This window comes from Papio anubis, chromosome 9 (genome assembly GCF_008728515.1).
Source record: "Papio anubis isolate 15944 chromosome 9, Panubis1.0, whole genome shotgun sequence".
Taxonomy (NCBI): Eukaryota; Metazoa; Chordata; class Mammalia; order Primates; family Cercopithecidae; genus Papio; species Papio anubis.
In genome coordinates, this window is record NC_044984.1 from 12,280,964 (window position 1) to 12,295,137 (window position 14,174).

Below are 14,174 nucleotides of genomic sequence, written 5' to 3' on the forward strand. Positions count from 1 at the left end.
AGAAAATGATGTTGTAGTCTAGTGACTTTCAAAACAGGCTGAGTCAGGAAGAAAAGGCCCCAGGGTGGTAGTGCAGGGAAGCCTCGGGAGGGGAGGAATGGGGAAAAGAGAGAGAGAAGCAGGAGTCCGCAGGTCACGTCATCCCTAGGAGAATTTCTTTCATGAAATTGAAGGTTTGGTGCTTCTGATTGACTTGTAGAGAGGACTCGGACCACCACACACCACCAATGCAAACTGGCTGTACGGCCTTTAATGATGGGAAACAAGAGCAGAGAAAGGCAATTGCATGTTGAACCTGATGTCTTGACTCCAAAGGCTCTTCAACGTGTGCAGTTGTCATAGAAACCCAAGCCCCGACCTAGGCTGACCCTAACTCCCTTGCTAATGCTGTAGGGTGTGTAGTTGAGTTGACAATGAACTTCCTGACCTTAGAAGAGCTTTCCTCACCAGAATGACCTCCTTTATAAGGGATGTTATCTAAAGAGGGGAAGACTTCAGAGTTATCTGGGGCACCGCATTCCACCTCCCCAGCATGGCCAGTTCTGTAAGCTTTCTTTTTTTTCTTTTTTCTTTTTTTTTTGGGGGGGTCTCGCTCTGTCGCCCAGGCTGCAGGCTGGAGTGCAGTGGCGCGATCTCGGCTCACTGCAAGCTCCGCCTCCCGGGTTCAGGCCATTCTCCTGCCTCAGCCTCCCGACTCCGGAATAGCTGGGACTACAGGCGCCAGCTACCACGCCCGGCTAATTTTTTGTATTTTCAGTACAGATGGGGTTTCACCGTGTTAACCAGGATGATCGCAATCTCCTGACCTTGTGATCCACCCGCCTCCGCCTCCCAAAGTGCTGGGATTACGGCTTGAGCCACTGTGCCGGGCCTTCTGTAAGCTTTCTAATCAAGTTGGTAATCCATATTGACCTCTCAGAAGAGGACAGGCTGGAAACGATGCCTCGCACCTGTAATCCCGGCACTTTGGGAGGCCAAGGGAGGAGAATCACTTGAGCCCAGGAATTTGAGACCAGCCTGGGAAGCATAGCAAGACAAAAATAGACTCTACAAGACTACAAAAAAAAAAAAAAGAAAAAGAAAAAAGTTAGCCAGGTGTGGTGGTCCGCACCCATGGTTCCAGCTACTTGGGAGACTGAGGCAAGAGGATTGATTCAGCCCAGGATGTTGAGGCTGCAGTGAGCTGTGATTGTGCCCCTGTACTCTAGCCTGGGCAACAGAAGGAGACCCTGTCTCAAAAATAAATAAGAAGAGGACTGGACTGGAAGACACCATTTCCTGTGGTGTGAAGGAGATATTAAGGGAGACATTTTTTGTTTGGTGATTTACAGTTAGGTCAACTTGGACCTTGTCCTCACATCCCTGCTTTATACATAGAAAGTTGTTGTGTCTCTTCTCTTTCCCAAGAATGAGCAATCTTGGCCCAGAGTAATAACCTGTCTCTAGAAGCTCAATTTAGTGTCCTACTTCTTTTACACACAGACATATGATCTTTCTACATCACAACTGTGGCCTCATCTCTCCTTTTCTTCATCCCTTCCCAACACACACCCACAGGCACACAGATATTCATTCATTCAACAAAAGATTTATTGAGCACTTACTATATGCTAGGTATTTTTCTAGGCACCTAGCATGGAGTAGTAAACAAAACAGTCAAATATCTCTGCTATCAGGGAGTTCGTATCTATTGATGGTACAGAATGCAGACCAAAAAAATGAAGAAGTAAATATCAGCCAAGCATGATGGCACATACCTGTAATCCCAGCACTTTGGGAGGTAGAGGTGGAAGGATTGCTTGAGGCCAGGAGTTCAAGACCAGCCTGGGCAACATAGTGAGACCACATCTCTAAAAGATAGATAAATAAATAAATAAATAAATAAATAAATAAAACAAAGAGAAGAAGCAGAAGAAGTAGACATCTAGTTTGTGAGATGGTATATATTTTTTTCCTATAACAAAGATTTTAGTAGTTTAAAACAACACAAATAATTTATTATCTCACAGTCAGAAGTCTGATGCAATTGTAGCTCGATGAGCTAAAATCCAGCGGTCAGCAGGGCTATGCTCTTTCCTAGAGGTGACAAGGGAGAGCCTGTTTTCTTGCCTTTTCCACCTTCTAGAGGCTTCTGCATTCCCCGGCTTGTGGCCCCTTCCTCCATCTTCAAAGCCTGCAATGATGGGTTGAGTCTTCTCACATTGCATCACTCTGACATCCTCTTCTGTCTTTTCTTCCACTTTTGAAGACCCTTTGACTACATTGGGCCCAGCCAGACAATTCAAAATAATCTCCTTATTTTAAGGTCAGATGATTAGCAACCTTAATTCTATCTGCAACCTAATTCCCCATTGCCATGTAAGATAGCATGTTCACAGATTCCAGGGATTGGGATGTGTGCATCCTTGGGGGCCATTGTTATTCTGTTTCCCACATGTTGATAAGTGCCATGGAGAAAATCAAAGCAGGGACAAGGGAGAGGGAGTGCTGCGGGGGAGAGGGGCTGGATGTTTGAGTGAAGAGCTGAAGTTGGTGTGGGAGAGAGCCACGAGGGTATCTGAGTGTTCCAGGCAGAGGAACAGAGAGTGCAAAGGCTCTGAGGCAGAAGCATGCCTGCTATGTTTTTTTGGTGTTTTGTTTTTAGATAGAGTCGCCCAGGCTGAAGTGCAGTGGCGCCATCTTGGCTCACTGCAACCTCCAGCTCCTGGGTTCAAGCGATTCTCCTGCCTCAGGCTCCCGAGTAGCTAGGATTATAGGTGCACGCCACCATGCCTGGCTAATTTTTTGTATTTTTAGTAGAAACGGAGTTTCACCATATTAGCCAGGCTGGTCTCAAACTCCTGACCTCAGGTGATCCACCTGCCTCCCAAAGTGCTGGGATTACAGGCATGTGCCACTGTGCCCAGCCATTTTTTGTATTTTTAGTAGAGATGGAGTTTTGCCATGTGGACCAGGCTGGTCTTGAACTCCTGGCCTCAACTCCTGGCCTCAAGTGATCCGCCTGCCTCAGCCTCCCGAAGTGCTAGGATTATAGGTGTGAACCACTGTGCCTAGCTGACTTATGTTTTCTGCTACGTTGAGAATTGACTGTTGAGAGGTAAGAATCGAGGCAAGAAGACTAGTTAGGAGGCTAGTGCCATGACCCAGGTCAGGAATGTTGGTAGCTGAGAGTGGAGAAAAGTAGTCAGATTCCAGATATATGATGAAAGTAGACCCGCAGCATTTGTTGACAGGTTGGGTGTGGGAGGTGTAAGAGAGGAGTTTTGGCTTGAGTAATTTAGAAAGATGACATGGCTATTTCCTGATGTGGGGAAGACTGTGGGAGAAACACACTGGGGAGGAGTGGAGTCGGGAGTTGAGTTTTAGAGGTATTAAGTTTGAGATTCCTGACATATCCCAGTAGGCAGCTGAATATATGGGTCTGGAACCCAAGGAAGGACTTAGAAGGGAGATATCAATTGCAGAATCCTGAGCAAGTAGGTGGTATTAAAAATCATAAGACTGAATGTGGCCACTAAGAGATGAGTGAAAATAGGGAATATAGAGAATAGGTCCAAGGATTCAGCCCTGGGTATTCTGACATTTAGGGTGGGGAGTGGGTGGGAATGAGGAAGTACTAGCTAGGAAGACTGAGAAGGAGCAGCCAGTGAGACAAGAGAAAAACCAGGAGTCTCCGGTGTATTGAAACCCAAGTTGGCCGGGCGCGGCGGCTCATGACTGTAATTCTAGCACTTTGGGAAGTGGAGACAGGTGGATCACAAGGTCAGGAGTTCAAGACCAGACTGGCCAAAATGGTGAAACCCCATTTCTACTAAAAATACAAAAATTAGCCGGACGTGGTGGCGTGTGCCTGTAATCCCAGCTACTCGGGAAGTCAAGGCAGAGAATTGCTTGAACCCAGGAGACGGAGTTTGCAGTGAGCCGAGATGGCGCCACTGCACTGCAGCCTGGGCAACAGAGTGAGACTCCATCTCAAAAAAGAGAGAGACAGAGAGAGAGAGAGAGAGAGATCGAAACCAGCCTGGATGGTGAAACCCCATCTCTACTAAAAATATAAAAGTTATCTGGGCATGATGGTGCGTGCCTGTAGTCCTAGCTACTCAGGAGGCTAAAGCAGGAGAATTGCTTGAACCCAGGAGGCAGAGGTTGCAGTGAGCCAAGTTTGTGTCATTGCATTCCAGCCTGGCGACAGAGTGAGATCCCGTTTAAAAAAGGAAAAGAAAGGAAGAAAGAAAGAAAGGAAGGAAGGAAGGAAGAAAGGAAAGGAAAGAAAGAAACCCAAGTCAAAAGGATTTTTCAAGGAAGAGGCAGTTGGATGCTGCTAAGGAATCAAGTAAGATGAAGAATGAGAATTGACCATTGGATTTAGCACATGGGGGTCTTAAAGGAAAATTTCTATGGAAATAGTATGAGCAAAAGCCTTACTCAAGTGGATTCAAGAGATGGGAATTGGAGGCAGCCTACATGGACAACTCATACGAAGATTTTTGCTGTCAAGGAAACAGAGAAGTGGGTAGTAGCTCTAGGGAGATGTGGGGTCATCAGAATTTTTTTTTTTTTTTTTTTGAGATGGAGTCTTGCTCTGTCACCAGGCTGGAGTGCAATGGCATGATCTTGGCTCACTGCAACCTCTGCCTCCCCGGTCAAGCAATTCTCCTGCCTCAGCCTCCTGAGTAGCTGGGACTACAGGCTTATGCCACCATGCCCAGCTAATTTTTGTATTTTTAGTAGAGACGGGGTTTCACCATGTTGTCCAGGATGGTCTCGATCTCTTGACCTCATGATCCGCCCACCTCAGCCTCCCAAAGTGCTGGGATTACAGGCATCAGTCACCACGCCCGGCCCCATCAGAAATATTTTTTAAGATGGAAAGAAATAATAGCATGTAGAGATGCTGTGGGACTAATCCAGTGGAGAGAGAAACATTCATGGGGCAGGAGAGAACATAGAGACTTCAGAGGAATGTCCTTGAGAAAGTAAGAAAGAGTGAGATTTAGCCCAGGTGCCCAAGTGGAGGGTTGGCTGCATTTGGCAGAGGCATTGACAGGACATCTTCAAGAACAAGAGGGAAGGCAGATAGGTGATAAGATGGGCAGTGGAAACTTGTGGAAGTTTTTTTTAGTTTTTCACTGAAATAGGAAGCAAGGCCATAGGCTGAGAGTGACAGTGGGAGAGGGTGCCCTGGAAGACTGAGCGGAGTTGTTTGGGCAAGTGGGAGAAAGATGCAGTAAGGAAATGCACAGGCTTACCAGGCAGCACGAAGGAAGGGCCACCAAAGAGGGACAGTTTGATGAGTAGGTTTTCATAACATGTGATTGGCAAGCTGAGGTGGGAAGATCGATTAAGCCCAGGAGTTTGAAATCAACCTGGGCAACGCAGTGAGATCTCATCTCAAAAAGAAAAAAAAAGATAAGGCCGGACCGCAGTGGCTCACACCTGTGATTCCAGCACTTTGGGAGGCCGACATGGGTGGATCACCTGAGGTCAGGAGTTTGAGACCAGCGTGGCCAACATGGGGAAACCCCGTCTCTACTAAAAATACATAGATTCGCCGGGTGTGGTGGTGCACACCTGTAATCCCAGCTACTCGGGAGGCTGAGAAAGGAGAACTGCTTGAACCCAGGAGGTGGAGGTTGCAGTGAGCAGAGATTGCACTCCAGCCTGGGCGACAGAGTGAGACTCCATCTCAAAAAAAAAAAAAAAAAAAACAACGATCAGAGAAGTATAGATTTTTCCTTTAGCAGCTGTTAGTGTTCTTAGATGCAAACACCTCTTGTAGTTAAGCAGAGAAGGACTTTATTAAAGCATATTAGGAAGCTCACAGAATCTCCAAGAAAGCAAAAGTCAGGCTCAAGAGCAATGCAGCCAGGAACAACACCCACAGCCTGTTGTGAGATCACCACTCCAGCAGAAACCCCACTGCTGCTGTTGGTAGGCTAGGGCACCTCCTATCGCACGACTGGTACAGGCACTGGACATCATAGCCTTTGTGCTGTTGCCCCTTAAACAGGACACCTCTACTAATGCCTGTGTCTACTTCCTTGCATGACCCACGTCTGAACTAAGCTCTGGTGTGGGTGTGTCTGTTTGACAGAGACCAAGGCATGTGTCTGGGAGGTACAAGGGAGGGTGAGGAGTGAGTTTCTGGTTTCTACTTCAAGGAGGTGAACTAAGAATGGGAGAAATTTGCCCATCACTGGAAAAGATGATTAAAAGATGTTGGGTTATCATCAAGCATGAGAAATGTCCAGGATAGCAGTTAATGTTTTATTTATTTTAAACATTTAGATATCAAACTTACTATATGAAATTCACATGCTTCTATTTTCAGTGCAGCTGGAAGCTGCTGTGTATTGCACTCATTTCATTGCAGCCATGGTATCAGGATTGTCAAGGAACTTTATAAACACCTCCATTTCTAGTAATGTTTTTTAATTGTGTATACATTTAAGGCTGGCTGTGATGGCTCATGCCTGTAATCCTAGCACTTTGGGAGGCTGAGGCAGGCGAATCACTTGAGGCCAGGAGTTTGAGACCAGCCTGGCCAACATGCAGAAACCCAGTCTCTACTAAAAATACCAAAACATTAGCACACGTCTGTAATTTCAGCCACTCGGGAGGCTGAGGCAGGAGAATCTCTTGAGCCCGGGAGGGGGAGGTTGCAGTGAGCTGAGATTGCGCCACTGTACTCCAGCCTGGGTGACAAAGTGAGACTCTCTTAAAAAAAAAAAAAAAGTGTGTACATTAAAAAAAACCTCTCTTGTATGAAGGGAATACAAGGAAACCAGGAAACCAGGAAATGACTCAAAGCTGCCTTTTCCTTTACTACCTGGTCCATAGCATGAACTAACCTTGAAACCCTAGCCGCCGTGCTTTCTACGTAAGACTGTAACATAGCATTTGAACTTCCTGCTTATCGTTGACTCTAGGTTAAACCCATTCCTTATAAATTTTATTTGCGTTATAGAACATCACTTGTCCTCTTCAGTTTAGTTCTCAGTCTGAGACACCAGATTTTTGGGGGAGCACTAGACGTAAAAATCTGTTATTCCTAGTGGACCTAGGGGCTCAAGGGGCCAAATGGCAGGTTTGGTAGGAAAGTTGGCTTTTCTGCCACCCTCCCACCCCAGCCCTGCTCTGCTGCTCCTAGCCACTGCCTATGGGCTGGTGTTCACCACGGAAGTGGCCACAGCCTTATTAAATTACCACACTCCTAGGTCGGTTTCTCTCTCTCTCTCTCTCTCTTTTTTTTTTTTTTTTCAGATTCAGAAACTCCCTATGACCCCTATGATTAATAAATAAATAGGCTCTGGGGATTTATTCATGCTAAGCACACTCACAGGAGACCAATCTACAAACCAGTCTCATTCACCCATTGGGCAAGTATTTTCTGAATTCCTATTCTTGGCTAGGCAATGGGAAGTGCATGAGTGTACACCACAGATGTGCTCTAGTCACTGTTATGGTAACCCTTGCTGTTGGGTGGGAAATCAAACAACAATCAAACTCATTTTGAACTATGATGGTAGTGGTGAAAAAGGAGGAGAAGTAGTGGGACCCCAGATGAATTTCGGCAGCAGAGTCTGTAAGACTTGCTGATGTGGAACCTGCAGGAAAAGAAAGAGGTGAGATGAAGCACATGGAGAGAAAAGCAAGTGTTGGGGAGAAATCCACACGCTAAAGTTTTCATGTTCATTGGAAGATATGGCTAAGTTGAGACTCAAAAGGAGTTACCCACAGAAGAGACACCCCTTGAAGTGCGTAGACTATGCAGGAGACAAAACAAATTGGCTTAAATTAATTGAAAATGTTACGAGCATATTACTGATATTTCCATTCGTCATACCGGGGATAGCATAGTGACGATGTCGTATCAACATACTTTGGGCTGGGCGTGGTGGCTCACACCTGTAATCCTAGCACGTTGGGAGGCTGAGGCAGGAGAATCACTTGAGCTCATGGGTTCGAGACCAATCTGGGCAACATAGTGAGACCTCGTCTTGAAAAAAACAAAAACAATGACAAAACAGGGCCAGGCACGGTGGCTCACACTTGTTATCCCAGCACTTTGGAAGGCTGAGGCAGGCGGATCACGAGATCAGGAGTTCAAGACCAGCCTGGCCAACACAGTGAAACCCCATCTCTCCTAAAAATACAAAAATTAGCTGGGTGTGGTGGCAGGTGCCTGTAATCCCAGCTACTTGGGAGGCTGAGGCAGGAGAATTGCTCGAACCTGGGAGGCTGACGTTGCAGTGAGCCAAGATCTTGCTACTGCACTCCAGCCTGGGCAACAAGAACGAAACTCCGTCTCGAAAACACAAACAAACAAATAAACAAACATTTAAAAAAAGAAAAAGTTTCAAATTAAAAGCCAAAAGAAAAAGAAAACAAGAAATAACAAGGACTAGTTATTTTTTCTCTCTAGACAAGAATTGGTTAGATAACTACGTAAATTGTACTTGAACTGTCTGTTTTCTAGATTTTATGTACACTGCTGTCTTCTCTCTCTGCCCGCATTGTTACATCATCTGTGTCTGTCCTTTCTTCATCTGAACATACATATTCATAACAAGTTACCACTCACACGTCTAAAGATAATTTCCTGACTGATTACATTTTGTATGGGTTCCTTCTTGAATAATGGGCACTTTGTCATAAGCGAGCTTCCTCCAAAACAGACCTCCGGGTATGCAACTTCTTGGCCATTTCGTGCGGAAACTGATCACCAATTTTTGTTTGAGTCCTCCACAGAACTCTTGTCCCTAAGTTGGGGGCTCACTTTACTTTTGCTCCAGGAACCACCAACATCCCAACCTGCTCACCTCCACAGTGGTCCTGGGTTCCTGGCCCGTGGTAGTCTTCCCCTATGTTCCTCACACCCTTCCCTTACCTGTGGGGTGCAGGAGACAGAATGCCTAGAGCCAACAATGTTTTTACAGATCTCCAAAGACAGGTTTTCATTTCTTTTCAAATCAAAAGAAGGCCAGGGCAGGGCACAGAGGCTCAGCACTTTGGGAGACTGAAGCAGGTGGATCACTTGATATCAGGAGCTCGAGACTACCCTGGCCAACATGGTGAAATCCCACCTCTACTAAAAGTACAAAAATTAGCTGGGCATGGTGGCATGTGCCTGTAGTCCCAGCTACTTGGGAGGCAGAGGTTGCAATGAACCGAGATCATACCACTGCCCTGCAGCCTGGGCGACAGAGTGAGACCTCATCTCAAAAAAAAAAAAAAAGGCCAGGTGGCTCACGCCTATAATCCCAGTGCTTTGGGAGGCCGAGGTGGGAGGATCACTTGAGTCCAGGAAACTGTACTCCAGCCTGGGCAACAGAGAGAGCCTGTTTCTAAAAACTGAAAATAATAAAATAAAATAAAAATTTGTTAAGTCAAAGAACAGGTTTTAATACATAACATTAATATATTTGTCTGTATACTAATGCAGTTGTAAAATACAATGTTTAATACTTTTTTGTGGAAGAAGAGGTGCGTGAAGGCAAAGGAGCCTGGGGCTCATGAAAACCTTTGTGTAAGATGGGGTCAGGCCCTTCGACCTCTCCTTCTGGAGCCCATGTATTGTTTCAGGCTTGCTCTTCCTCCCTCATCATTTAGAGTGTTTATTTATATTTCCTCTTTAACCTTTCTCATTGTTCTGAAAGTACAGGATATGACATGGCTCAGTGACCAGAATGGACCTCTATTATTTCCATTCCCAGAATATAAATATCCAAACTGCTTCCAACCAGATAGGAATAGTCAAAAGCAGACAATCATCTCAGCTACTGCAGGCTTTCCTCTTTGGAACCCACCTATGGTCATCCTGTCAGTCTGACATGAATCTGGTCACTGGGGTGGGTGCTCTTCCAAGGCCCAAACCTTGCTGGCAGGAACGGACCAAAGAATCGAGCAGCGCTGATGCTGCTGTCACTGCATGCCACATCCTCTTCACGGCCCTCGATACCCTGAGGACACTGACACCAGAGGAAGTTTTAAAAACACGCTGTGTCTGAATTATCCAAGAAAGAACAGAAAAGATTTGTTTGGCTAAAATCAACAGGGTCTTATGTTATAACTGCAGTTGAAAGGCTTAAATCAGTTCCCTTTAAAGCAGCAGCCACCCCCAGACATTTTACGGGTGACTCCTTTTTCTTTTCTGTAATACATTTGAACAAAACTCACGTAACTTTAGATCGTATATGATATACAAATTTATAGACCTTCCAGTTATTTCCATCTGAGTCCCCTTTTCAGGCTTTTATCTCTGCTTCCCCTCACTCCCCAGTTAGGATCCTCTCCTTCTCTCAGCTCTTCTTTCTCATTCCACTCTCCTAAATGCAATCAGAGGATGAGTCAAGGGGAAGCAAAATAAATACTGCAGCTGCTTTCTCTCTTTGTTTTTACAGAAAAGTCTGTGTGGCTGCTTTTGAAGAATGAAGCTGCTTTCGATTATGTAAGACGATGTTCTCTTTAGTAAAAACTTCGGTCTGGTCTCAAGAGGCTTGGCTTTTTTGTGTTGTTGTTTTTTCTTTTTGAGAAGGAGTCTTGCTCTGTCTCCCAGGCTGGAGTGCAGTGGCATGATCTCGGCTTGCTGCAACCTCCACCTCCCAGGTTCAAGCAATTCTCCTGCCTCAGCTTCCCGAGCAGCTGGGATTACAGGCGCACACCACCGTACCCGGCAAATTTCTGTATTTTTAGTAGAGATGGGGTTTCACCATGATGGCCAGGCTGGTCTGGAACTCTTGACCTCAGGTGATCCACCCACCTCAGCCTCCTAGATTGCTGGCATTACAGGAGTGAACCACCACACCTGGTCTAAGAGGCTTGGCTTCTAGTCTTGTCTCTTGTGATTTTTACTCTTTCTTTACTCTTGTGTCTCTTTACTCTCTGGGACTAGAGTTCCTCTCTGTCAAAAGAGGAGAACAAACTCCCCAGCAGGTCTATGTAACAGAGAAGAGGAAGAGGAAGAGCCCAGTTTAGCTGGGTAGACGCTCTTTGGGAGAAGTTGACTTCCCCTTATCGCAAAGCATATGTATTCACTTTGGAGACCATCTAGAGTGGCCCAATTCCAAGTCATAGGAGAATGAGAAGGTAGCCATGAGGAGGGCTAAATAGAGAGATGGAATGCCTTAGACTGGGCTAGCATAATTGTATGCCTGTGATTGCCCGATAGAACCAATTTCAGGATGACCTGTTGTCTTATGCAGTGTGTATTTGCTCTCCTTTCCTTTAACTTGGAGTGAACTAATGTAAAAAGGCCAAAGACCCCAGCTCATTCTGCAGGAGTGTAATCTTTTATATATGTGTGTGTGTATATATATATATATATATTTTTTTTTAGACAGAGTCTTGCTGTGTCACCCAGGCTGGTGTTCAGTGGCACAACCTCGGCTCACTGCAACCTTTGCCTCCCAGGTTCAAGTTATTCTCCTGCCTCAGCCTCCCAAGTAGCTGGGATTATAGGCGCCTGCCATTATGCCCGGCTAATTTTTGTATTTTTGGTAGAGACGAGATTTCACCATGTTAGCTAGGCTGGTCTTGAACTCCTAACCTCAAATGATCCACCTGCTTTGGCATCCCAAAGTGCTGGGATTACAGGTGTGAGCCACTGTGCCCGGCCAGGAATGTAATCTTAAATATGGAAAAACCTCACTCCCTAAAAAACAAACAGTGAAGTCCTCTCTGGTCTGCTGTCCTTCCTGATCCCAACGCTTTACTGTTTTACTTCAGCCAGGCAGCATTTACAGAGCATCCACTTTTTGCCAGGCCCTGTGCTTAGAGCCAGGGGTATGAAGAGCATCCCTCCTCTCTTAGATTGTTGGGGACCAGCCTCATCACCACCCGTAGGGTACCCAAAGTCCAGTGGCGACGAAGGAATGATAAAAGATAGGTTAAGAGTGCATAAAGAGTGGGGGCCAGGGGGCCAATTGCAAGATGGAGGCTGCGAAAGGCCCAGAGTTCTGGTCTCCACACTGTTTATTGAGGACAGTCACAGATCTAAGAAGCAGATGTTCAGGGCGAAACAGTGAAAGGGAGGCAGTATGTCATAGGCGTAATCTATAGCAATAGTGGTTTAAATGAATCTCCTTTGTGCTCAAACAGCATACTTTTAACTTATCGAAAAGTAGCTAGTGGGAGTGGGCTTAACTAGGAGCCTGAACGTCTGTCCATTTCAATGCTTCAAAGGAGTGTCTTTCTCCTTGAACACAGTGTTTATAGATAAGAAAGCAGGTTGCGCTCAGAGCATGGGAACATAATGGCGATAAGAAGGCTTTCCTCCTCAGAGCCCTTTAGTGACTTTCCACAACTTATTGTCCCATATTTTTATGGCCAGTTTATGCAGGCACCCCACACGCCCTTTTCCCAACATAGATTGGGGTCCCCAGCCTCTGGGCCATGGACTGGTGCCAGTCCGTTGCCCTTTAGGAACCAAGTTGCACAGTAGGAGGTGAGTAGCAGGTGAGCAAGGATTACTACCCGAGCTCTGCCTCCTGTTAAATCAGCTGCGGCATTAGATTCTGTTAGGAGCACAAACCCTGTTGCAAGAGATCTAGGTTGCAGGTTTCTTATGAGAATCTAATGCCTGGTGATCTGTCACTGTCTCCCACTACCCCCAGATGGAACCACCTAGCTTCAGGATGACAAGCTCAGGGCTCTCACTGATTCCACATTATGCTGAGTTGTATAATTATTTCATTATATATTACAATGTGATAATAATACAAATAAGGTGCACAATAAATGTAATGTGCTTGAATCATCCTGAAACCATCCCCGCCCCAATTCGGCGCAAAAAATGTCTTCCACGAAACCAGTCCTTGGTGCCAAAAAGGTTGGGGACCACTGTCTTAGACGGTCTCCTTTTCCCACTCTTTCTACAACCTATCTCCATATAGAGTTAGAGTAATATTTTCAATGTGTAGGTCGTGTCTCTTCCCTGCTCTATACCCCCAGTGGCTTCCTTCTGCATTTAGGATAACATCCAAAACCCCAGGCCCTTTACAACAGGGCCCTGCAGAGTCTGACCTGAGCCCACTTCTCTGACCGCATCCTACCCTTTTTGTTGTTGCAGACACCGCCGTGATGCCTAAATCAGGGCCCTTTTTCAGTTGTGGTGGTGGGAAGGTTGGCAGGCACATTGAGACATCGAGTTGGGTTCATCACAATTCTCAGGTCAAGCACACTGGCATCACAAGTCCCCTCTCTAGCTTTGTGTATTTATTATCTTTTTTTTTGAGATGGAGTCTTGCTCTGTCACCCAGGCTGGAGTGCAATGGCAGGATCTTGGCTCACTGCAACCTCCACCTCCCGGGTTCAAGCAATTCTCCTGCCCCAGCCCCCGAAGTAGCTGGGATTACAGGTCCCCGCCACCATGCCTGGCTAATTTTTGTATTTTTAGTAGAGACAGGATTTCACCATATTGGCCAGGCTGGTCTTGAACTCCTGACCTCAAGTGATCCACCCGCCTTGGCCTCCCAAAGTGCTAGGATTACAGGTGTGAGCCACCGTGGCCGGCCTATTATCTTTTACACTTAATTCTTTTATTCCCAATTCCCAATTTTATTCTAATTCTTCTCCCTCTGCAGGCAACCATTCTAAAATATTTCAAGTGTATCTTCTGTTGGATGTATTTTAGCAGAATGTGATATCTGTGGGCCTATATTTTAATATACTTGATATATTTTATGCTTTTCTCACTCAGCACTAGGTTTTTGAGATGCTCATCATATTGTTAAGGGCATGTTTGTAGACACCATGTTCACATTTTAACTATGCATTTCCCCAATGATGGACACCAGATTGCCTCCAACTTCCCATCCTCAGGAATAAGACTGCAATGAGCACCCTGTGCAGTGTGAGACCCAAGTGACAGGCCATGGGAGGGCATTGCTGGCCTTGGGGCATGCAACGTACAGCTCTGAATTTGCTGCTTTCCAGAATAGCCTCAGTAGCTTCACAGTCTTGGTATTGGAATTCTCTCACTCTGGAATAATTATCTCCCGGGATCTTAAAACGTTTTCTCCTGCTCAACAGTGAGGTCTTAACTCAAATATCACCGTCTCAGAGAGGCCTTCCCAATCCACAGTTATCCCCACAACCCACCCTCGGCAGGTTACTCTGTCATTTTTATGTACACAGGGTTTCACTCTGTCGCCCAGGCTGGAGTGTAGGGGCAG